The following is a 25,797-nucleotide window of genomic DNA, read 5'->3' on the forward strand; positions in this document are numbered from 1 at the left end:
AAAATCAGAAAACCAGGTGCCCCCTGCATCCGACCTGTCCTTTAACTATCGCTTTCATGTGAAATGATCTATCGGAAAGGCGATACTTTAACTTTTTTGGGTCTCCCGCTCACTCACTCCTTCCGAAACATTCTGCACGAATTCATTCAATTTTAATCCAACTCATCACATAGATCTAGATCTAGCCGCCTACAAGTCTACTAATTTAATGTTTGAGAAATAGTTCAATGCTTTTCATTTATTAATTATTCTTTTAACCTTTTCCCACGACAACTGGCACATTTATTTTCAGTCTATTAATATTCTGGCTTCATTTTAAAACACGCAACTAGGCGACGATCTAGAATTCTAGATCTAACGCTCTAGCTTAACTAAAATAATATAAACAGGAGGGTAGATCTATTCAAAATACTGTTTCAAAAATTACAATAATAATTTCACGGTGAAAAAAAAAAGGCAGGCGATCCATGGTTAATTAAATGCTAATTAAGGATGTTGCTTAAAAGGTTAGGTTGGCCTGGGACGCCAGTATTTCTCTAGAGTCTAGATCTAGAATTTCTAGATTCTGTAGGAATGAGTAGCCTAGGTATTAATAATTAAATGCATTAGTAATTATTAGTAAATAACATAAGATTTAGTTCAGTAAAAACTAATAGATCTAGATTTTAGGTCCAATGTTGGCTATCAGACTTGATGCTTGATTGTAATGATTATTAGGTTTGAGCAATTAATTTTTTTAAACATTTTTTTTAATTATTAGTATTAGTGATAAGTCATCATTAGTGGGAGTAAATTTACTTCTTTCCAGTCTGGTTCTGGGTTTCCTTGTAGCCTATATAATCTAGATCTAGTTGGTGATAATATTAATAAATATTGTTTCCCATTTTAAATACTCAGGCGGTTTGTTTGAAAGTCTGACCGCAGCTCCATATTCATTGACTGTCGAAGCAGCGCATAAAATGAATTAGCTTATATCCAGGGCTGGCCTGGTCTGCCTGTTATTGTGACTGAATTGTCCTACAGACAAGACCTGAAGAAGCCCTCGTTAAGTAATAAGTGTACAGCTTGCTTTTAGCCTGGCGCGGGGATCTTTCACCGGCCACTTTAACATTCTGCGACAGGGCAGGCCTTTACTTTAAGCTTTAATCTTAGCTGGTTCCGCTTTAACACAGGGTATTCTTTTGTCTTTAAGTATACCGCTTTCTTTCATCAGCCTGGAACCCTGTGTCTGCTACCGGTATCTCATCCGGCAGGGCAAAACAATTTCCAGTTTTTAAATTAAGCTGATGTCATTTTTAATACCAATGATTAGGATTTTGGCACAATGCTTATTTTTCTATATACACAAGATGAATTTCACATCATTTTCTGATTTCAGTTTAAGTTTGAAAGCATGTAAAATGTCAATTTGTCCTGCTATGTGATTTTTCTTCATTTATTTTTTGCTAGCCCATGGCATCACATTATGAAGACTCTACTAATATCTTTAGGCTGGGGCCAGTACCTTAACCGACTGTCGTCAAATGAAAAAACTGACAGAAGAGCGCAATTTAATACACACAACAGATATATATGTATCCGAACAAACAAATAAATATATTTGAACATATATACATACCTTTATATACGCACACTGATATATACATATATTTACATAATAAATACATTATATATGAATATATCTATATATATAACTTATTTATTTATACATATATATATATATATATATACTTATATATATATATATATATATATATATATATATATATATATATATATATATGTATTATGAATATATATATTAATTCTTATATAATATATATTTGTAAATATAAATTATATATATGTGTGTATATATATATCCTTCTGTTTGCTGGGGTAGAAGAAAAAAACTTATAATTATAATATTCTGAAGGATATTATTTTACTTGAGCGTCTTTCGTCTACACTCAAATATATATATTTGAATATACATTCAAATATATATTCAATGAATATACATTTAGACACACATGTAAATATATATATATATATATACACAAAACATGCATATATATACATACGTATATATAGACATATATACAATATTCGTCTATGTATATATATTCAATATTTTTACATTATAAATAAATATATATATAAAAATATATATATATATATATATATATATATATTTAAAAAAATATATACATATATGAAATACTTTTTACACATATTTATTTATGCTTCTATAATATATGGAAGGATATTAATTTACTCAAGCGTCTGCCTTGGGTGTTTATATAAAAAGAGAAGGGTTGAACTAATGAGAGGAATAAAAAAAATCTTTATATTCAATCTAATTTATTTATATTGTATATGTTATAGACTGGCATACATTTTTTTCTCTCTGGTTTATGTGAAAGGAGCTTGCAGGGATTCAAATTATTATTTTTTGCATTGAAATTCATTCTTTATTAATCACAGCTATGTTGCAGGCATATAAATACTTCCCTTTGGGCTCAAGTTGCTTTGAAAGAATCCTTGTCAGTATAGAACTAGTACCAGGACCATAAATGTATGCCCCAGGGCAAATGTTAAGAAAACCTCATCATTTTACAACTCCAAGACCAGGGGCTTAAGAAATGATGCTTCTGCGCAAACTTTCTCGTCAGCCGGTAAGAGATCAACCTCCTTTTGATTGTTTAAATTTAATCTGTGCTGAAATCATTGTGCAGGCTGGCAAAGAAAACCATGAACTTCTTGAAAGCTGTGTACTTGAGCTCATGTTATTTTTTATTTTCTGTATTTTGAAAAAAAAAAAAGTATATATATGATAATAAAAAAAAAAAAGTTCAGAGTATTTAATTGTTGTTTTGTCTTGTTAAAGAGAATGTATGTTGTGCAGAAGTGTAACCAACTCATTTTCAAGCCAGGCCTAGCAAAAGACCAAACCAAAAGAATCATATGATATGATGGTAGTAGGAAAAAAGTATATCAGTGAACAAATGGTGGCAGATGCATGCCTTAGCAATCTGACATGGTAGCTTTAATGAAAGAAAAACAAAAATAATAAAAACACCAAAAGCCACACTCACACAGTTATGTTCAACATATATAATGAAGACAGAAAAAAACCAACCCACCAGAATGGATGTATTGTAATGAAAATGGCAGTTAGCACTGGTGATAAGAATCAAAGTGTTGGCTAATAATTCCTATTACAACAGCCAGCCTTATAATCTGAATTAAAACTATTAAATCCCATTCATCCCTTGGATCTATGCCAAACAACACACAATAAATGATATGCATAGAGGTGTGCTGATGCCCTGTGTGAGATGCAGAATGAAATAGTGTTTTTAAAAAAAAGGAGCCACCCAGTAATAAGTATGTGGCCTTTTTATGTCTAGTTTAAAGGATAGAATTAGCATGAAATGTGTTAAGAGAATAGTGTGTGCAGTTGTTGGGATAGGCATATTACTATGTAGGCCTATGTATGTATGTATATCTATCTCTACTTATTAAAGAAAAGAATGACTAAACAAAAAAAAAAAACTGTAACATGGCAGCTACACAGAGTGGGTGGGTGGATGAGGGAGGGAGGGAAAACTCGTTCAATGTAAACCAAACCGAGCTAATTGGGAATGGGTGGAGGCCCTGAAAAGGGCCGAGTAGTAGAGCCACAACAAGCAAGCCAGGTGGTTGTTTGCTGTTGTGTTTATTTGCTGGTGGTGTACTTGGTGACAGCCTTGGTGCCTTCACTGACGGCGTGTTTGGCCAGCTCACCGGGCAGGAGGAGACGGACAGCGGTCTGGATCTCCCTGGAGGTGATGGTGCTGCGCTTGTTGTAGTGGGCAAGACGGCTGGCTTCAGCTGAAATGCGCTCAAAGATGTCGTTGACGAAGGAGTTCATGATGGACATGGCCTTGGAGGAAATGCCAGTGTCAGGGTGCACCTGCTTCAAGACTTTGTAAATGTAGATGCTGTAGCTTTCCTTTCTCCTCCTCTTCTTTTTCTTGTCACCGGTGCGTACGGCTTTAGCCTTACCGGCCTTCTTGGCTCCCTTGGAAGAAACTTTAGGTGGCATGTTGTTTTCTTTTCAATGGCTTGAACAGAAATGAGGCGAACCGACCGCCGGCCGCCCTTTTATATGAAACGGCGAGGAAATTTGGAGAGTACGAGTACGAGTACGAACGCCAAGCCGCTGCGCAGCCAATCAGAACGCTCGCTTGGTGACGAACGGATTTCCTCGCCGTTTCGTATAAAAGGGCCGATCTCGCCGTTAAGTCTTCATTCATCGCCTGCAGCCGTATCGCTGTTAGTCGCTGTATTTCTTCTCGCTCCTAACCAACTCACAATGTCCGGACGTGGTAAAGGCGGGTAAAGTCAAGGGAAAGTCCAAGTCTCGCTCCTCCAGGGCAGGCCTTCAATTCCCAGTCGGACGTATTCATCGTCTGTTGAGGAAAGGAAACTATGCTGAGCGTGTCGGTGCTGGTGCCCCAGTCTACCTAGCCGCCGTCCTCGAGTATTTGGCCGCTGAAGTGCTCGAGTTGGCCGGCAACGCTGCCAGAGACAACAAGAAGACAAGAATCATTCCTCGTCACCTCCAGCTGGCCATCCGTAACGACGAAGAGTTGAACAAACTTTTGTCGGGTGTCACCATCGCCCAGGGTGGTGTCCTCCCCAACATCCAGGCCGTGCTTCTGCCCAAGAAGTCACAGAAGACACCCGGTGGCAAGAGCTAAACAGTGTCACCCTGCTGCCCACTGTCCACCTAGCCTACTACTGTCCTTTTCAGGACAACCAAAGTTTACCCAATTAGCTTTCGTTGTGTGTCAATGAACAAAAATCGAGTTTTCCTACCCTACCCTACCCTACCCTACTTGTTTCAAACTTTATTAATAACGTATCAACATGTCAATCACTAGCAGTATGAGATCATTATTATAGATGTATAATACTTACACTGGTTTACACGAGCAGAACAGGGAGGGGGCGGTCATATTAATAGTAGTAACTGGACATATTTTAGGGGTATTCGTTCATAGATACAAATGAAAATAGAATCTATTTTTCTTTAAATGTGCTCCGTTTAACCCCTGTCTACAACAAATAAGGGTGGTCGTTATTTTAAAATTCTATTCTTTAACCTACCGCTAGTCTACCCTTTTTATTTTATATCTTCTTCTTTTTAAAACCAAATATGTTTTTATTAATCCTTCCCCCTCATTTATTTACACACTGTGTAAATACCGCCGATCGGGCGGTCGAATCGGGTCAGAATATCTACCTAGGTCTATAGACTAGGTCTAGATCTAAATTGTTTCAGGCAGTCTATGTTGGGTTCTTTTCTAATCACTCACACACACATTCATAATTCATTGAAGACGACAGAAGCAAACACACCGGATTCCATTGACAAGCGGCACAACCAAGGATTTCATTTGAACGAAGAATATTTTGTGTTATCGGCCCTGTCTGCTATTAATAGATCGCTCGGCTGGATACCGTGTCTAAAAATAATCTGCTATGTCGACGCTGTCTCAACGTTGTGTGGCTGCTACTGGCCAATCAGCGTCGTTAAACTCGTACTCGTCCAATGGGAGAGCTTCGTTGCGCTAAGGGTTTGGCGGACGGTTATAAAAGGGCCAGCAGCGCTGAGCTGCCGCATTTCCTTAACAGTCAGTTAAGATCATTCAAAAAAAAAAAGATGGCTCGTACCAAACAAACCGCCCGAAAATCTACTGGAGGCAAAGCCCCACGTAAACAGCTGGCCACCAAAGCCGCCAGAAAGTCAGCACCAGCCACCGGCGGTGTTAAGAAGCCCCATCGTTACAGGCCTGGAACCGTCGCCCTGAGAGAAATCCGTCGTTACCAGAAGAGCACTGAGCTGCTCATTCGCAAGCTGCCATTCCAGCGCCTGGTCAGAGAAATCGCCCAGGACTTCAAGACTGACCTTCGCTTCCAGAGCTCCGCTGTCATGGCCCTGCAGGAGGCTAGCGAGGCTTACCTCGTCGGTCTGTTTGAAGACACCAACCTGTGCGCCATCCACGCCAAGCGTGTCACCATCATGCCCAAGGACATCCAGCTAGCCAGACGTATCCGTGGTGAGCGTGCTTAAGAGGTTTCTTTTAAGCCCAAACCACCACCCCCTGTCCTCAACCAAGGTCCTTTTTAGGACCACCTGACAACGTTCAGATTAGCAGTGAAGGTCCCCCACCTCACGAGTTTCCACCCACCCACCCACTACACCCCCTGCCCATGTCTGCCACTCTACTACTACTACTACTACTACATCTATTAGTATTATTCTGGGGGATGCGGGAGATAGGTTCTATTCATTTATCTCTTTAATTCAACTCACACATCACATTGCTATTTGAATTCGTGTATGCATGCTGTTGATATTGTTTTATTTATCTCAAATGTGAAGAAAGGAGAGAATAAATTTTATATTTTTCTTTCACCCACCCACCACCCTATCCATTGCTTTTTAAAATATATATATAAAAAAAAAAAAAGAAAAACCCTTTAGGGTTAGAGCTAGATATCTAGATCTTAATCGGAGAGCAGAAATTATTCTTAACGACTACACGCCATAGATTATTTAATTATTAGAAGCCTAACTAACCTATTCGTTTCACGATGTAAACAAACCACTGCGAGTACGGAGCGGAGTACGAGAATATTATTTCGTTCGTACTCGACCAATCAGCGTTCGAGATTCTCTCGTACTCGCATAATGAGCTCGCTCGTACTCGCATAATTAGGTGTAGGGAAATATTTCAGTTTTATTCGCACAAAACGGTGAAAATAACGTCTAATATCATATTTTAACATGACAAACGTGGATCTTTTCTATGCCTACACGTGTGGGCAATGAAACTCTTTATTTTTTATCCAAGGGTCGCATAGCAGAATAGGTGAAAAAATGACTTTGAAAACGACACCGTTAGCCGACAAGCCAGCAACATTCCAGTCGACACGGCAAGCTGCTTTTTCATTGGCTGGCTCATTCGCCGACCGCTTTTGGTTGGGCGGTGTCCGCCATATTGAACGAACTCGAGCCCAGGACCGTATATAAGGAGCGAGTTTCTCTGCAGACGGCGTTTTTCGAACACTCCTTCATCAACAAAGAAGAAAAATTCAATATGTCTGGCCGAGGCAAAGGTGGTAAGGGACTCGGCAAAGGAGGCGCCAAGCGTCACAGGAAGGTGTTGCGTGATAACATCCAAGGTATCACCAAGCCAGCCATCCGTCGTCTTGCTCGCAGAGGTGGTGTCAAACGTATCTCTGGTCTGATCTACGAAGAAACCAGAGGTGTCCTCAAGGTGTTCCTTGAAAATGTCATCCGTGATGCCGTCACCTACACTGAGCACGCCAAGAGGAAGACCGTCACTGCTATGGATGTCGTCTATGCTCTGAAACGTCAAGGTCGCACCCTGTACGGCTTCGGCGGTTAAACTCAACCCAGGACCACCCATTTGTTCTACCCATCCGGCCCTTATTAGGGCCACCCATACGTTTCCGAATTAGCTCGAGTGGTTGTAACCCCTACACGAATGTTTTCCATACCTACCCCTTATTTAACTTACTGAGTTACTTCTAATTATTAGGTTGTAGCCTACTTAGTTTATTTATTTAATTTGGGCAGAGTGGTCATCTTTCCTTTGTTGGTTTTTAAGGGGTTTGTTTCCATGGGTGGGTAGGATCGAGGTAGCCTACCGTGAAGGCACAAAAGAAACAAACAAAAAATATTTCGATATTACAAAAGTGTTCACAGGTATGTGGTGAACTTAGGAAAGAGTGCAGGTGGTAAGAATAGGTGTCCAGTGGGGCAAAAAATAAAAGACAAAAGATGAAAAAAAGTCTACAACACGTGGTGTTCCCAAGCGGTCACCCATCTAAGTACTAACCACGCCCGACGTTGCTTGACTGCGGTGATCGGACGAGAACCGGTATTTTCAACGTGGTATGGCCGTAGACATCTGTGTGAGAAAATTGGGGCTTATAAATATACTCAAACGAAATCAGCAGTTATTCGTCCTTTTCTGGCTACAATAATGATTTCACTGCTTTCCTCATATTATTTCAATAATAAAAAACGCCCTAAATCTCCACAAAAGCGAAACATTGTTTTAATATCGAATACTATGTGCCTTTTTTTCCCTCTACAGCCATTGGTCGCTATTTTTAACCTGAGGCGGTAACCACCGGTAGACTTCCCTGAGCTACTAATTTTCGAGCATCGCGCGTTGTAAAATACAAAATAAATACATTTTCCCCATTTTCCTTGACTAAAATCAGAAAACCAGGTGCCCCCTGCATCCGACCTGTCCTTTAACTATCGCTTTCATGTGAAATGATCTATCGGAAAGGCGATACTTTAACTTTTTTGGGTCTCCCGCTCACTCACTCCTTCCGAAACATTCTGCACGAATTCATTCAATTTTAATCCAACTCATCACATAGATCTAGATCTAGCCGCCTACAAGTCTACTAATTTAATGTTTGAGAAATAGTTCAATGCTTTTCATTTATTAATTATTCTTTTAACCTTTTCCCACGACAACTGGCACATTTATTTTCAGTCTATTAATATTCTGGCTTCATTTTAAAACACGCAACTAGGCGACGATCTAGAATTCTAGATCTAACGCTCTAGCTTAACTAAAATAATATAAACAGGAGGGTAGATCTATTCAAAATACTGTTTCAAAAATTACAATAATAATTTCACGGTGAAAAAAAAAAGGCAGGCGATCCATGGTTAATTAAATGCTAATTAAGGATGTTGCTTAAAAGGTTAGGTTGGCCTGGGACGCCAGTATTTCTCTAGAGTCTAGATCTAGAATTTCTAGATTCTGTAGGAATGAGTAGCCTAGGTATTAATAATTAAATGCATTAGTAATTATTAGTAAATAACATAAGATTTAGTTCAGTAAAAACTAATAGATCTAGATTTTAGGTCCAATGTTGGCTATCAGACTTGATGCTTGATTGTAATGATTATTAGGTTTGAGCAATTAATTTTTTTAAACATTTTTTTTAATTATTAGTATTAGTGATAAGTCATCATTAGTGGGAGTAAATTTACTTCTTTCCAGTCTGGTTCTGGGTTTCCTTGTAGCCTATATAATCTAGATCTAGTTGGTGATAATATTAATAAATATTGTTTCCCATTTTAAATACTCAGGCGGTTTGTTTGAAAGTCTGACCGCAGCTCCATATTCATTGACTGTCGAAGCAGCGCATAAAATGAATTAGCTTATATCCAGGGCTGGCCTGGTCTGCCTGTTATTGTGACTGAATTGTCCTACAGACAAGACCTGAAGAAGCCCTCGTTAAGTAATAAGTGTACAGCTTGCTTTTAGCCTGGCGCGGGGATCTTTCACCGGCCACTTTAACATTCTGCGACAGGGCAGGCCTTTACTTTAAGCTTTAATCTTAGCTGGTTCCGCTTTAACACAGGGTATTCTTTTGTCTTTAAGTATACCGCTTTCTTTCATCAGCCTGGAACCCTGTGTCTGCTACCGGTATCTCATCCGGCAGGGCAAAACAATTTCCAGTTTTTAAATTAAGCTGATGTCATTTTTAATACCAATGATTAGGATTTTGGCACAATGCTTATTTTTCTATATACACAAGATGAATTTCACATCATTTTCTGATTTCAGTTTAAGTTTGAAAGCATGTAAAATGTCAATTTGTCCTGCTATGTGATTTTTCTTCATTTATTTTTTGCTAGCCCATGGCATCACATTATGAAGACTCTACTAATATCTTTAGGCTGGGGCCAGTACCTTAACCGACTGTCGTCAAATGAAAAAACTGACAGAAGAGCGCAATTTAATACACACAACAGATATATATGTATCCGAACAAACAAATAAATATATTTGAACATATATACATACCTTTATATACGCACACTGATATATACATATATTTACATAATAAATACATTATATATGAATATATCTATATATATAACTTATTTATTTATACATATATATATATATATATATACTTATATATATATATATATATATATATATATATATATATATATATATATATGTATTATGAATATATATATTAATTCTTATATAATATATATTTGTAAATATAAATTATATATATGTGTGTATATATATATCCTTCTGTTTGCTGGGGTAGAAGAAAAAAACTTATAATTATAATATTCTGAAGGATATTATTTTACTTGAGCGTCTTTCGTCTACACTCAAATATATATATTTGAATATACATTCAAATATATATTCAATGAATATACATTTAGACACACATGTAAATATATATATATATATATACACAAAACATGCATATATATACATACGTATATATAGACATATATACAATATTCGTCTATGTATATATATTCAATATTTTTACATTATAAATAAATATATATATAAAAATATATATATATATATATATATATATATATTTAAAAAAATATATACATATATGAAATACTTTTTACACATATTTATTTATGCTTCTATAATATATGGAAGGATATTAATTTACTCAAGCGTCTGCCTTGGGTGTTTATATAAAAAGAGAAGGGTTGAACTAATGAGAGGAATAAAAAAAATCTTTATATTCAATCTAATTTATTTATATTGTATATGTTATAGACTGGCATACATTTTTTTCTCTCTGGTTTATGTGAAAGGAGCTTGCAGGGATTCAAATTATTATTTTTTGCATTGAAATTCATTCTTTATTAATCACAGCTATGTTGCAGGCATATAAATACTTCCCTTTGGGCTCAAGTTGCTTTGAAAGAATCCTTGTCAGTATAGAACTAGTACCAGGACCATAAATGTATGCCCCAGGGCAAATGTTAAGAAAACCTCATCATTTTACAACTCCAACTGACCAGGGGCTTAAGAAATGATGCTTCTGCGCAAACTTTCTCGTCAGCCGGTAAGAGATCAACCTCCTTTTGATTGTTTAAATTTAATCTGTGCTGAAATCATTGTGCAGGCTGGCAAAGAAAACCATGAACTTCTTGAAAGCTGTGTACTTGAGCTCATGTTATTTTTTATTTTCTGTATTTTGAAAAAAAAAAAAGTATATATATGATAATAAAAAAAAAAAGTTCAGAGTATTTAATTGTTGTTTTGTCTTGTTAAAGAGAATGTATGTTGTGCAGAAGTGTAACCAACTCATTTTCAAGCCAGGCCTAGCAAAAGACAAAACCAAAAGAATCATATGATATGATGGTAGTAGGAAAAAAGTATATCAGTGAACAAATGGTGGCAGATGCATGCCTTAGCAATCTGACATGGTAGCTTTAATGAAAGAAAAACAAAAATAATAAAAACACCAAAAGCCACACTCACACAGTTATGTTCAACATATATAATGAAGACAGAAAAAAACCAACCCACCAGAATGGATGTATTGTAATGAAAATGGCAGTTAGCACTGGTGATAAGAATCAAAGTGTTGGCTAATAATTCCTATTACAACAGCCAGCCTTATAATCTGAATTAAAACTATTAAATCCCATTCATCCCTTGGATCTATGCCAAACAACACACAATAAATGATATGCATAGAGGTGTGCTGATGCCCTGTGTGAGATGCAGAATGAAATAGTGTTTTTAAAAAAAAGGAGCCACCCAGTAATAAGTATGTGGCCTTTTTATGTCTAGTTTAAAGGATAGAATTAGCATGAAATGTGTTAAGAGAATAGTGTGTGCAGTTGTTGGGATAGGCATATTACTATGTAGGCCTATGTATGTATGTATATCTATCTCTACTTATTAAAGAAAAGAATGACTAAACAAAAAAAAAAAACTGTAACATGGCAGCTACACAGAGTGGGTGGGTGGATGAGGGAGGGAGGGAAAACTCGTTCAATGTAAACCAAACCGAGCTAATTGGGAATGGGTGGAGGCCCTGAAAAGGGCCGAGTAGTAGAGCCACAACAAGCAAGCCAGGTGGTTGTTTGCTGTTGTGTTTATTTGCTGGTGGTGTACTTGGTGACAGCCTTGGTGCCTTCACTGACGGCGTGTTTGGCCAGCTCACCGGGCAGGAGGAGACGGACAGCGGTCTGGATCTCCCTGGAGGTGATGGTGCTGCGCTTGTTGTAGTGGGCAAGACGGCTGGCTTCAGCTGAAATGCGCTCAAAGATGTCGTTGACGAAGGAGTTCATGATGGACATGGCCTTGGAGGAAATGCCAGTGTCAGGGTGCACCTGCTTCAAGACTTTGTAAATGTAGATGCTGTAGCTTTCCTTTCTCCTCCTCTTCTTTTTCTTGTCACCGGTGCGTACGGCTTTAGCCTTACCGGCCTTCTTGGCTCCCTTGGAAGAAACTTTAGGTGGCATGTTGTTTTCTTTTCAATGGCTTGAACAGAAATGAGGCGAACCGACCGCCGGCCGCCCTTTTATATGAAACGGCGAGGAAATTTGGAGAGTACGAGTACGAGTACGAACGCCAAGCCGCTGCGCAGCCAATCAGAACGCTCGCTTGGTGACGAACGGATTTCCTCGCCGTTTCGTATAAAAGGGCCGATCTCGCCGTTAAGTCTTCATTCATCGCCTGCAGCCGTATCGCTGTTAGTCGCTGTATTTCTTCTCGCTCCTAACCAACTCACAATGTCCGGACGTGGTAAAGGCGGTAAAGTCAAGGGAAAGTCCAAGTCTCGCTCCTCCAGGGCAGGCCTTCAATTCCCAGTCGGACGTATTCATCGTCTGTTGAGGAAAGGAAACTATGCTGAGCGTGTCGGTGCTGGTGCCCCAGTCTACCTAGCCGCCGTCCTCGAGTATTTGGCCGCTGAAGTGCTCGAGTTGGCCGGCAACGCTGCCAGAGACAACAAGAAGACAAGAATCATTCCTCGTCACCTCCAGCTGGCCATCCGTAACGACGAAGAGTTGAACAAACTTTTGTCGGGTGTCACCATCGCCCAGGGTGGTGTCCTCCCCAACATCCAGGCCGTGCTTCTGCCCAAGAAGTCACAGAAGACACCCGGTGGCAAGAGCTAAACAGTGTCACCCTGCTGCCCACTGTCCACCTAGCCTACTACTGTCCTTTTCAGGACAACCAAAGTTTACCCAATTAGCTTTCGTTGTGTGTCAATGAACAAAAATCGAGTTTTCCTACCCTACCCTACCCTACCCTACTTGTTTCAAACTTTATTAATAACGTATCAACATGTCAATCACTAGCAGTATGAGATCATTATTATAGATGTATAATACTTACACTGGTTTACACGAGCAGAACAGGGAGGGGGCGGTCATATTAATAGTAGTAACTGGACATATTTTAGGGGTATTCGTTCATAGATACAAATGAAAATAGAATCTATTTTTCTTTAAATGTGCTCCGTTTAACCCCTGTCTACAACAAATAAGGGTGGTCGTTATTTTAAAATTCTATTCTTTAACCTACCGCTAGTCTACCCTTTTTATTTTATATCTTCTTCTTTTTAAAACCAAATATGTTTTTATTAATCCTTCCCCCTCATTTATTTACACACTGTGTAAATACCGCCGATCGGGCGGTCGAATCGGGTCAGAATATCTACCTAGGTCTATAGACTAGGTCTAGATCTAAATTGTTTCAGGCAGTCTATGTTGGGTTCTTTTCTAATCACTCACACACACATTCATAATTCATTGAAGACGACAGAAGCAAACACACCGGATTCCATTGACAAGCGGCACAACCAAGGATTTCATTTGAACGAAGAATATTTTGTGTTATCGGCCCTGTCTGCTATTAATAGATCGCTCGGCTGGATACCGTGTCTAAAAATAATCTGCTATGTCGACGCTGTCTCAACGTTGTGTGGCTGCTACTGGCCAATCAGCGTCGTTAAACTCGTACTCGTCCAATGGGAGAGCTTCGTTGCGCTAAGGGTTTGGCGGACGGTTATAAAAGGGCCAGCAGCGCTGAGCTGCCGCATTTCCTTAACAGTCAGTTAAGATCATTCAAAAAAAAAAAGATGGCTCGTACCAAACAAACCGCCCGAAAATCTACTGGAGGCAAAGCCCCACGTAAACAGCTGGCCACCAAAGCCGCCAGAAAGTCAGCACCAGCCACCGGCGGTGTTAAGAAGCCCCATCGTTACAGGCCTGGAACCGTCGCCCTGAGAGAAATCCGTCGTTACCAGAAGAGCACTGAGCTGCTCATTCGCAAGCTGCCATTCCAGCGCCTGGTCAGAGAAATCGCCCAGGACTTCAAGACTGACCTTCGCTTCCAGAGCTCCGCTGTCATGGCCCTGCAGGAGGCTAGCGAGGCTTACCTCGTCGGTCTGTTTGAAGACACCAACCTGTGCGCCATCCACGCCAAGCGTGTCACCATCATGCCCAAGGACATCCAGCTAGCCAGACGTATCCGTGGTGAGCGTGCTTAAGAGGTTTCTTTTAAGCCCAAACCACCACCCCCTGTCCTCAACCAAGGTCCTTTTTAGGACCACCTGACAACGTTCAGATTAGCAGTGAAGGTCCCCCACCTCACGAGTTTCCACCCACCCACCCACTACACCCCCTGCCCATGTCTGCCACTCTACTACTACTACTACTACATCTATTAGTATTATTCTGGGGGATGCGGGAAATAGGTTCTATTCATTTATCTCTTTAATTCAACTCACACATCACATTGCTATTTGAATTCGTGTATGCATGCTGTTGATATTGTTTTATTTATCTCAAATGTGAAGAAAGGAGAGAATAAATTTTATATTTTTCTTTCACCCACCCACCACCCTATCCATTGCTTTTTAAAATATATATATAAAAAAAAAAAAAGAAAAACCCTTTAGGGTTAGAGCTAGATATCTAGATCTTAATCGGAGAGCAGAAATTATTCTTAACGACTACACGCCATAGATTATTTAATTATTAGAAGCCTAACTAACCTATTCGTTTCACGATGTAAACAAACCACTGCGAGTACGGAGCGGAGTACGAGAATATTATTTCGTTCGTACTCGACCAATCAGCGTTCGAGATTCTCTCGTACTCGCATAATGAGCTCGCTCGTACTCGCATAATTAGGTGTAGGGAAATATTTCAGTTTTATTCGCACAAAACGGTGAAAATAACGTCTAATATCATATTTTAACATGACAAACGTGGATCTTTTCTATGCCTACACGTGTGGGCAATGAAACTCTTTATTTTTTATCCAAGGGTCGCATAGCAGAATAGGTGAAAAAATGACTTTGAAAACGACACCGTTAGCCGACAAGCCAGCAACATTCCAGTCGACACGGCAAGCTGCTTTTTCATTGGCTGGCTCATTCGCCGACCGCTTTTGGTTGGGCGGTGTCCGCCATATTGAACGAACTCGAGCCCAGGACCGTATATAAGGAGCGAGTTTCTCTGCAGACGGCGTTTTTCGAACACTCCTTCATCAACAAAGAAGAAAAATTCAATATGTCTGGCCGAGGCAAAGGTGGTAAGGGACTCGGCAAAGGAGGCGCCAAGCGTCACAGGAAGGTGTTGCGTGATAACATCCAAGGTATCACCAAGCCAGCCATCCGTCGTCTTGCTCGCAGAGGTGGTGTCAAACGTATCTCTGGTCTGATCTACGAAGAAACCAGAGGTGTCCTCAAGGTGTTCCTTGAAAATGTCATCCGTGATGCCGTCACCTACACTGAGCACGCCAAGAGGAAGACCGTCACTGCTATGGATGTCGTCTATGCTCTGAAACGTCAAGGTCGCACCCTGTACGGCTTCGGCGGTTAAACTCAACCCAGGACCACCCATTTGTTCTACCCATCCGGCCCTTATTAGGGCCACCCATACGTTTCCGAATTAGCTCGAGTGGTTGTAACCCCTACACGAATGTTTTCCATACCTACCCCTTATTTAACTTACTGAGTTACTTCTAATTATTAGGTTGTAGCCTACTTAGTTTATTTATTTAATTTGGGCAGAGTGGTCATCTTTCCTTTGTTGGTTTTTAAGGGGTTTGTTTCCATGGGTGGGTAGGATCGAGGTAGCCTACCGTGAAGGCACAAAAGAAACAAACAAAAAATATTTCGATATTACAAAAGTGTTCACAGGTATGTGGTGAACTTAGGAAAGAGTGCAGGTGGTAAGAATAGGTGTCCAGTGGGGCAAAAAATAAAAGACAAAAGATGAAAAAAAGTCTACAACACGTGGTGTTCCCAAGCGGTCACCCATCTAAGTACTAACCACGCCCGACGTTGCTTGACTGCGGTGATCGGACGAGAACCGGTATTTTCAACGTGGTATGGCCGTAGACATCTGTGTGAGAAAATTGGGGCTTATAAATATACTCAAACGAAATCAGCAGTTATTCGTCCTTTTCTGGCTACAATAATGATTTCACTGCTTTCCTCATATTATTTCAATAATAAAAAACGCCCTAAATCTCCACAAAAGCGAAACATTGTTTTAATATCGAATACTATGTGCCTTTTTTTCCCTCTACAGCCATTGGTCGCTATTTTTAACCTGAGGCGGTAACCACCGGTAGACTTCCCTGAGCTACTAATTTTCGAGCATCGCGCGTTGTAAAATACAAAATAAATACATTTTCCCCATTTTCCTTGACTAAAATCAGAAAACCAGGTGCCCCCTGCATCCGACCTGTCCTTTAACTATCGCTTTCATGTGAAATGATCTATCGGAAAGGCGATACTTTAACTTTTTTGGGTCTCCCGCTCACTCACTCCTTCCGAAACATTCTGCACGAATTCATTCAATTTTAATCCAACTCATCACATAGATCTAGATCTAGCCGCCTACAAGTCTACTAATTTAATGTTTGAGAAATAGTTCAATGCTTTTCATTTATTAATTATTCTTTTAACCTTTTCCCACGACAACTGGCACATTTATTTTCAGTCTATTAATATTCTGGCTTCATTTTAAAACACGCAACTAGGCGACGATCTAGAATTCTAGATCTAACGCTCTAGCTTAACTAAAATAATATAAACAGGAGGGTAGATCTATTCAAAATACTGTTTCAAAAATTACAATAATAATTTCACGGTGAAAAAAAAAAGGCAGGCGATCCATGGTTAATTAAATGCTAATTAAGGATGTTGCTTAAAAGGTTAGGTTGGCCTGGGACGCCAGTATTTCTCTAGAGTCTAGATCTAGAATTTCTAGATTCTGTAGGAATGAGTAGCCTAGGTATTAATAATTAAATGCATTAGTAATTATTAGTAAATAACATAAGATTTAGTTCAGTAAAAACTAATAGATCTAGATTTTAGGTCCAATGTTGGCTATCAGACTTGATGCTTGATTGTAATGATTATTAGGTTTGAGCAATTAATTTTTTTAAACATTTTTTTTAATTATTAGTATTAGTGATAAGTCATCATTAGTGGGAGTAAATTTACTTCTTTCCAGTCTGGTTCTGGGTTTCCTTGTAGCCTATATAATCTAGATCTAGTTGGTGATAATATTAATAAATATTGTTTCCCATTTTAAATACTCAGGCGGTTTGTTTGAAAGTCTGACCGCAGCTCCATATTCATTGACTGTCGAAGCAGCGCATAAAATGAATTAGCTTATATCCAGGGCTGGCCTGGTCTGCCTGTTATTGTGACTGAATTGTCCTACAGACAAGACCTGAAGAAGCCCTCGTTAAGTAATAAGTGTACAGCTTGCTTTTAGCCTGGCGCGGGGATCTTTCACCGGCCACTTTAACATTCTGCGACAGGGCAGGCCTTTACTTTAAGCTTTAATCTTAGCTGGTTCCGCTTTAACACAGGGTATTCTTTTGTCTTTAAGTATACCGCTTTCTTTCATCAGCCTGGAACCCTGTGTCTGCTACCGGTATCTCATCCGGCAGGGCAAAACAATTTCCAGTTTTTAAATTAAGCTGATGTCATTTTTAATACCAATGATTAGGATTTTGGCACAATGCTTATTTTTCTATATACACAAGATGAATTTCACATCATTTTCTGATTTCAGTTTAAGTTTGAAAGCATGTAAAATGTCAATTTGTCCTGCTATGTGATTTTTCTTCATTTATTTTTTGCTAGCCCATGGCATCACATTATGAAGACTCTACTAATATCTTTAGGCTGGGGCCAGTACCTTAACCGACTGTCGTCAAATGAAAAAACTGACAGAAGAGCGCAATTTAATACACACAACAGATATATATGTATCCGAACAAACAAATAAATATATTTGAACATATATACATACCTTTATATACGCACACTGATATATACATATATTTACATAATAAATACATTATATATGAATATATCTATATATATAACTTATTTATTTATACATATATATATATATATATATACTTATATATATATATATATATATATATATATATATATATATATATATATATATATGTATTATGAATATATATATTAATTCTTATATAATATATATTTGTAAATATAAATTATATATATGTGTGTATATATATATCCTTCTGTTTGCTGGGGTAGAAGAAAAAAACTTATAATTATAATATTCTGAAGGATATTATTTTACTTGAGCGTCTTTCGTCTACACTCAAATATATATATTTGAATATACATTCAAATATATATTCAATGAATATACATTTAGACACACATGTAAATATATATATATATATATACACAAAACATGCATATATATACATACGTATATATAGACATATATACAATATTCGTCTATGTATATATATTCAATATTTTTACATTATAAATAAATATATATATAAAAATATATATATATATATATATATATATATATTTAAAAAAATATATACATATATGAAATACTTTTTACACATATTTATTTATGCTTCTATAATATATGGAAGGATATTAATTTACTCAAGCGTCTGCCTTGGGTGTTTATATAAAAAGAGAAGGGTTGAACTAATGAGAGGAATAAAAAAAATCTTTATATTCAATCTAATTTATTTATATTGTATATGTTATAGACTGGCATACATTTTTTTCTCTCTGGTTTATGTGAAAGGAGCTTGCAGGGATTCAAATTATTATTTTTTGCATTGAAATTCATTCTTTATTAATCACAGCTATGTTGCAGGCATATAAATACTTCCCTTTGGGCTCAAGTTGCTTTGAAAGAATCCTTGTCAGTATAGAACTAGTACCAGGACCATAAATGTATGCCCCAGGGCAAATGTTAAGAAAACCTCATCATTTTACAACTCCAACTGACCAGGGGCTTAAGAAATGATGCTTCTGCGCAAACTTTCTCGTCAGCCGGTAAGAGATCAACCTCCTTTTGATTGTTTAAATTTAATCTGTGCTGAAATCATTGTGCAGGCTGGCAAAGAAAACCATGAACTTCTTGAAAGCTGTGTACTTGAGCTCATGTTATTTTTTATTTTCTGTATTTTGAAAAAAAAAAAAGTATATATATGATAATAAAAAAAAAAAGTTCAGAGTATTTAATTGTTGTTTTGTCTTGTTAAAGAGAATGTATGTTGTGCAGAAGTGTAACCAACTCATTTTCAAGCCAGGCCTAGCAAAAGACAAAACCAAAAGAATCATATGATATGATGGTAGTAGGAAAAAAGTATATCAGTGAACAAATGGTGGCAGATGCATGCCTTAGCAATCTGACATGGTAGCTTTAATGAAAGAAAAACAAAAATAATAAAAACACCAAAAGCCACACTCACACAGTTATGTTCAACATATATAATGAAGACAGAAAAAAACCAACCCACCAGAATGGATGTATTGTAATGAAAATGGCAGTTAGCACTGGTGATAAGAATCAAAGTGTTGGCTAATAATTCCTATTACAACAGCCAGCCTTATAATCTGAATTAAAACTATTAAATCCCATTCATCCCTTGGATCTATGCCAAACAACACACAATAAATGATATGCATAGAGGTGTGCTGATGCCCTGTGTGAGATGCAGAATGAAATAGTGTTTTTAAAAAAAAGGAGCCACCCAGTAATAAGTATGTGGCCTTTTTATGTCTAGTTTAAAGGATAGAATTAGCATGAAATGTGTTAAGAGAATAGTGTGTGCAGTTGTTGGGATAGGCATATTACTATGTAGGCCTATGTATGTATGTATATCTATCTCTACTTATTAAAGAAAAGAATGACTAAACAAAAAAAAAAAACTGTAACATGGCAGCTACACAGAGTGGGTGGGTGGATGAGGGAGGGAGGGAAAACTCGTTCAATGTAAACCAAACCGAGCTAATTGGGAATGGGTGGAGGCCCTGAAAAGGGCCGAGTAGTAGAGCCACAACAAGCAAGCCAGGTGGTTGTTTGCTGTTGTGTTTATTTGCTGGTGGTGTACTTGGTGACAGCCTTGGTGCCTTCACTGACGGCGTGTTTGGCCAGCTCACCGGGCAGGAGGAGACGGACAGCGGTCTGGATCTCCCTGGAGGTGATGGTGCTGCGCTTGTTGTAGTGGGCAAGGACGGCTGGCTTCAGCTGAAATGCGCTCAAAGATGTCGTTGACGAAGGAGTTCATGATGGACATGGCCTTGGAGGAAATGCCAGTGTCAGGGTGCACCTGCTTCAAGACTTTGTAAATGTAGATGCTGTAGCTTTCCTTTCTCCTCCTCTTCTTTTTCTTGTCACCGGTGCGTACGGCTTTAGCCTTACCGGCCTTCTTGGCTCCCTTGGAAGAAACTTTAGGTGGCATGTTGTTTTCTTTTCAATGGCTTGAACAGAAATGAGGCGAACCGACCGCCGGCCGCCCTTTTATATGAAACGGCGAGGAAATTTGGAGAGTACGAGTACGAGTACGAACGCCAAGCCGCTGCGCAGCCAATCAGAACGCTCGCTTGGTGACGAACGGATTTCCTCGCCGTTTCGTATAAAAGGGCCGATCTCGCCGTTAAGTCTTCATTCATCGCCTGCAGCCGTATCGCTGTTAGTCGCTGTATTTCTTCTCGCTCCTAACCAACTCACAATGTCCGGACGTGGTAAAGGCGGTAAAGTCAAGGGAAAGTCCAAGTCTCGCTCCTCCAGGGCAGGCCTTCAATTCCCAGTCGGACGTATTCATCGTCTGTTGAGGAAAGGAAACTATGCTGAGCGTGTCGGTGCTGGTGCCCCAGTCTACCTAGCCGCCGTCCTCGAGTATTTGGCCGCTGAAGTGCTCGAGTTGGCCGGCAACGCTGCCAGAGACAACAAGAAGACAAGAATCATTCCTCGTCACCTCCAGCTGGCCATCCGTAACGACGAAGAGTTGAACAAACTTTTGTCGGGTGTCACCATCGCCCAGGGTGGTGTCCTCCCCAACATCCAGGCCGTGCTTCTGCCCAAGAAGTCACAGAAGACACCCGGTGGCAAGAGCTAAACAGTGTCACCCTGCTGCCCACTGTCCACCTAGCCTACTACTGTCCTTTTCAGGACAACCAAAGTTTACCCAATTAGCTTTCGTTGTGTGTCAATGAACAAAAATCGAGTTTTCCTACCCTACCCTACCCTACCCTACTTGTTTCAAACTTTATTAATAACGTATCAACATGTCAATCACTAGCAGTATGAGATCATTATTATAGATGTATAATACTTACACTGGTTTACACGAGCAGAACAGGGAGGGGGCGGTCATATTAATAGTAGTAACTGGACATATTTTAGGGGTATTCGTTCATAGATACAAATGAAAATAGAATCTATTTTTCTTTAAATGTGCTCCGTTTAACCCCTGTCTACAACAAATAAGGGTGGTCGTTATTTTAAAATTCTATTCTTTAACCTACCGCTAGTCTACCCTTTTTATTTTATATCTTCTTCTTTTTAAAACCAAATATGTTTTTATTAATCCTTCCCCCTCATTTATTTACACACTGTGTAAATACCCGCCGATCGGGCGGTCGAATCGGGTCAGAATATCTACCTAGGTCTATAGACTAGGTCTAGATCTAAATTGTTTCAGGCAGTCTATGTTGGGTTCTTTTCTAATCACTCACACACACATTCATAATTCATTGAAGACGACAGAAGCAAACACACCGGATTCCATTGACAAGCGGCACAACCAAGGATTTCATTTGAACGAAGAATATTTTGTGTTATCGGCCCTGTCTGCTATTAATAGATCGCTCGGCTGGATACCGTGTCTAAAAATAATCTGCTATGTCGACGCTGTCTCAACGTTGTGTGGCTGCTACTGGCCAATCAGCGTCGTTAAACTCGTACTCGTCCAATGGGAGAGCTTCGTTGCGCTAAGGGTTTGGCGGACGGTTATAAAAGGGCCAGCAGCGCTGAGCTGCCGCATTTCCTTAACAGTCAGTTAAGATCATTCAAAAAAAAAAAAAGATGGCTCGTACCAAACAAACCGCCCGAAAATCTACTGGAGGCAAAGCCCCACGTAAACAGCTGGCCACCAAAGCCGCCAGAAAGTCAGCACCAGCCACCGGCGGTGTTAAGAAGCCCCATCGTTACAGGCCTGGAACCGTCGCCCTGAGAGAAATCCGTCGTTACCAGAAGAGCACTGAGCTGCTCATTCGCAAGCTGCCATTCCAGCGCCTGGTCAGAGAAATCGCCCAGGACTTCAAGACTGACCTTCGCTTCCAGAGCTCCGCTGTCATGGCCCTGCAGGAGGCTAGCGAGGCTTACCTCGTCGGTCTGTTTGAAGACACCAACCTGTGCGCCATCCACGCCAAGCGTGTCACCATCATGCCCAAGGACATCCAGCTAGCCAGACGTATCCGTGGTGAGCGTGCTTAAGAGGTTTCTTTTAAGCCCAAACCACCACCCCCTGTCCTCAACCAAGGTCCTTTTTAGGACCACCTGACAACGTTCAGATTAGCAGTGAAGGTCCCCCACCTCACGAGTTTCCACCCACCCACCCACTACACCCCCTGCCCATGTCTGCCACTCTACTACTACTACTACTACTACATCTATTAGTATTATTCTGGGGGATGCGGGAGATAGGTTCTATTCATTTATCTCTTTAATTCAACTCACACATCACATTGCTATTTGAATTCGTGTATGCATGCTGTTGATATTGTTTTATTTATCTCAAATGTGAAGAAAGGAGAGAATAAATTTTATATTTTTCTTTCACCCACCCACCACCCTATCCATTGCTTTTTAAAATATATATATAAAAAAAAAAAAAAGAAAAACCCTTTAGGGTTAGAGCTAGATATCTAGATCTTAATCGGAGAGCAGAAATTATTCTTAACGACTACACGCCATAGATTATTTAATTATTAGAAGCCTAACTAACCTATTCGTTTCACGATGTAAACAAACCACTGCGAGTACGGAGCGGAGTACGAGAATATTATTTCGTTCGTACTCGACCAATCAGCGTTCGAGATTCTCTCGTACTCGCATAATGAGCTCGCTCGTACTCGCATAATTAGGTGTAGGGAAATATTTCAGTTTTATTCGCACAAAACGGTGAAAATAACGTCTAATATCATATTTTAACATGACAAACGTGGATCTTTTCTATGCCTACACGTGTGGGCAATGAAACTCTTTATTTTTTATCCAAGGGTCGCATAGCAGAATAGGTGAAAAAATGACTTTGAAAACGACACCGTTAGCCGACAAGCCAGCAACATTCCAGTCGACACGGCAAGCTGCTTTTTCATTGGCTGGCTCATTCGCCGACCGCTTTTGGTTGGGCGGTGTCCGCCATATTGAACGAACTCGAGCCCAGGACCGTATATAAGGAGCGAGTTTCTCTGCAGACGGCGTTTTTCGAACACTCCTTCATCAACAAAGAAGAAAAATTCAATATGTCTGGCCGAGGCAAAGGTGGTAAGGGACTCGGCAAAGGAGGCGCCAAGCGTCACAGGAAGGTGTTGCGTGATAACATCCAAGGTATCACCAAGCCAGCCATCCGTCGTCTTGCTCGCAGAGGTGGTGTCAAACGTATCTCTGGTCTGATCTACGAAGAAACCAGAGGTGTCCTCAAGGTGTTCCTTGAAAATGTCATCCGTGATGCCGTCACCTACACTGAGCACGCCAAGAGGAAGACCGTCACTGCTATGGATGTCGTCTATGCTCTGAAACGTCAAGGTCGCACCCTGTACGGCTTCGGCGGTTAAACTCAACCCAGGACCACCCATTTGTTCTACCCATCCGGCCCTTATTAGGGCCACCCATACGTTTCCGAATTAGCTCGAGTGGTTGTAACCCCTACACGAATGTTTTCCATACCTACCCCTTATTTAACTTACTGAGTTACTTCTAATTATTAGGTTGTAGCCTACTTAGTTTATTTATTTAATTTGGGCAGAGTGGTCATCTTTCCTTTGTTGGTTTTTAAGGGGTTTGTTTCCATGGGTGGGTAGGATCGAGGTAGCCTACCGTGAAGGCACAAAAGAAACAAACAAAAAATATTTCGATATTACAAAAGTGTTCACAGGTATGTGGTGAACTTAGGAAAGAGTGCAGGTGGTAAGAATAGGTGTCCAGTGGGGCAAAAAATAAAAGACAAAAGATGAAAAAAAGTCTACAACACGTGGTGTTCCCAAGCGGTCACCCATCTAAGTACTAACCACGCCCGACGTTGCTTGACTGCGGTGATCGGACGAGAACCGGTATTTTCAACGTGGTATGGCCGTAGACATCTGTGTGAGAAAATTGGGGCTTATAAATATACTCAAACGAAATCAGCAGTTATTCGTCCTTTTCTGGCTACAATAATGATTTCACTGCTTTCCTCATATTATTTCAATAATAAAAAACGCCCTAAATCTCCACAAAAGCGAAACATTGTTTTAATATCGAATACTATGTGCCTTTTTTTCCCTCTACAGCCATTGGTCGCTATTTTTAACCTGAGGCGGTAACCACCGGTAGACTTCCCTGAGCTACTAATTTTCGAGCATCGCGCGTTGTAAAATACAAAATAAATACATTTTCCCCCATTTTCCTTGACTAAAATCAGAAAACCAGGTGCCCCCTGCATCCGACCTGTCCTTTAACTATCGCTTTCATGTGAAATGATCTATCGGAAAGGCGATACTTTAACTTTTTTGGGTCTCCCGCTCACTCACTCCTTCCGAAACATTCTGCACGAATTCATTCAATTTTAATCCAACTCATCACATAGATCTAGATCTAGCCGCCTACAAGTCTACTAATTTAATGTTTGAGAAATAGTTCAATGCTTTTCATTTATTAATTATTCTTTTAACCTTTTCCCACGACAACTGGCACATTTATTTTCAGTCTATTAATATTCTGGCTTCATTTTAAAACACGCAACTAGGCGACGATCTAGAATTCTAGATCTAACGCTCTAGCTTAACTAAAATAATATAAACAGGAGGGTAGATCTATTCAAAATACTGTTTCAAAAATTACAATAATAATTTTCACGGTGAAAAAAAAAAGGCAGGCGATCCATGGTTAATTAAATGCTAATTAAGGATGTTGCTTAAAAGGTTAGGTTGGCCTGGGACGCCAGTTATTTCTCTAGAGTCTAGATCTAGAATTTCTAGATTCTGTAGGAATGAGTAGCCTAGGTATTAATAATTAAATGCATTAGTAATTATTAGTAAATAACATAAGATTTAGTTCAGTAAAAACTAATAGATCTAGATTTTAGGTCCAATGTTGGCTATCAGACTTGATGCTTGATTGTAATGATTATTAGGTTTGAGCAATTAATTTTTTTAAACATTTTTTTTAATTATTAGTATTAGTGATAAGTCATCATTAGTGGGAGTAAATTTACTTCTTTCCAGTCTGGTTCTGGGTTTCCTTGTAGCCTATATAATCTAGATCTAGTTGGTGATAATATTAATAAATATTGTTTCCCATTTTAAATACTCAGGCGGTTTGTTTGAAAGTCTGACCGCAGCTCCATATTCATTGACTGTCGAAGC

General features: G+C 39.3%; 3 non-coding genes across 3 annotated transcripts; all 3 read right to left on the reverse strand.

The window, feature by feature from the left end:
- Positions 1-7,849: 7,849 nt before the first annotated feature.
- On the reverse strand, positions 7,850-7,968 carry LOC131932332 (5S ribosomal RNA). The gene has a single exon (XR_009384544.1). It is a non-coding gene; the product is annotated as a 5S ribosomal RNA (ribosomal RNA).
- Positions 7,969-16,125: 8,157 nt separating this feature from the next.
- On the reverse strand, positions 16,126-16,244 carry LOC131932333 (5S ribosomal RNA). Its single transcript, XR_009384545.1, has one exon. It is a non-coding gene; the product is annotated as a 5S ribosomal RNA (ribosomal RNA).
- Positions 16,245-24,413: 8,169 nt separating this feature from the next.
- On the reverse strand, positions 24,414-24,532 carry LOC131932334 (5S ribosomal RNA). Its single transcript, XR_009384546.1, has one exon. It is a non-coding gene; the product is annotated as a 5S ribosomal RNA (ribosomal RNA).
- Positions 24,533-25,797: the final 1,265 nt, after the last annotated feature.

The sequence above is a fragment of the Physella acuta genome, unplaced genomic scaffold (genome assembly GCF_028476545.2).
Source record: "Physella acuta isolate Inbredline_101_S28 unplaced genomic scaffold, ASM2847654v3 ptg002139l, whole genome shotgun sequence".
Classification (NCBI taxonomy): domain Eukaryota; kingdom Metazoa; phylum Mollusca; class Gastropoda; family Physidae; genus Physella; species Physella acuta.